The following is a 1,137-nucleotide window of genomic DNA, read 5'->3' as shown; positions in this document are numbered from 1 at the left end:
CTCTCGGCTGCCGCCCCTGACCTCGGGTGGGGGATAGCTCCTCCCGGCCACTGCCCCTGACATCGGACATGGGGTAGCTCCTCTATAAAAAGGAACACACTTGAGTCAGTTCTAATGAGGTGGATGGACTTAAAACCTGTTGCGCAGGGTGAAGTAAGCCAGAATGAGAAAGACAAATATCATGTATTAATCCATCCAAATGGAATCTAGAAAGATGGCGATGATGAACCTATGTGCAGGGCAGCAAAGGAGACGCAGACATAAAGAACAGACTTTTGGTCACAGTGAGGAAGGGAGAGGATGGGAAGACTTGAGAGAGTAGGACTGAAATATATACATTACTATATGTAAAATAGATAGCCAGTGGGAATTTGCTGTATGATGCAGGGAACTCAAAGCCGGTGCTCTGTAACACCCTAGAGGGGTGGAATGGGGAAGGGGTGGGAGTGAGGTTTAAGAAAGAGGGGACGTGTGTATGCCTGTGGCTGATTCATGTTGATCTATGGCAGAAACCATCGCTAGAGTATAAAGTAATTATCCTCCAATTAAAAATAAAAAAATAAAGTATATATTCAACAAAGACCCACTGTAGTGGACAGGGAAAACTGCTCAGTATTCTGTAGTAACCTAAGTGGGAAAAGATTTGAAAAAGAATAGATACATGTTTATGTATAACTGAATCACTTTGCTGTACACTTGAAACTAACATAACACTGCCAATCAACTACACTCCAATATAAAATAAAAATTTAAAAAACCGTAGTTCTATTAGAAGTAGTAGAAAATGAGCATTCTATAGGCAAATAGCAGTTTCTGCTGTACTCTCAATTTAGGCTCTATTGGAGAAGGCAATGGCACCCCATTCTAGTACTCTTGCCTGGAAAATCCCATGGACGCAGGAGCCTGGTAGGCTGCAGTCCATGGAGTTGCTAAGAGTCAGACACGATTGAGCGACTTCACTTTCACTCTTCACTTTCACGCATTGGAGAAGGAAATGGCAACCCAATCCAGTGTTCTTGCCTTGAGAATCCCAGGGATGGGGGAGCCTGGTGGGCTGCTGTCTATGGGGTTGCACAGAGTCGGACACAACTGAGGTGACTTAGCAGCAGCAGCAGCAAGACTCATGTAGGTTTTTTG

The sequence above is a fragment of the Bubalus kerabau genome, chromosome 10 (genome assembly GCF_029407905.1).
Source record: "Bubalus kerabau isolate K-KA32 ecotype Philippines breed swamp buffalo chromosome 10, PCC_UOA_SB_1v2, whole genome shotgun sequence".
Taxonomy (NCBI): Eukaryota; Metazoa; Chordata; class Mammalia; order Artiodactyla; family Bovidae; genus Bubalus; species Bubalus kerabau.
This window is presented reverse-complemented; position numbering follows the sequence as displayed.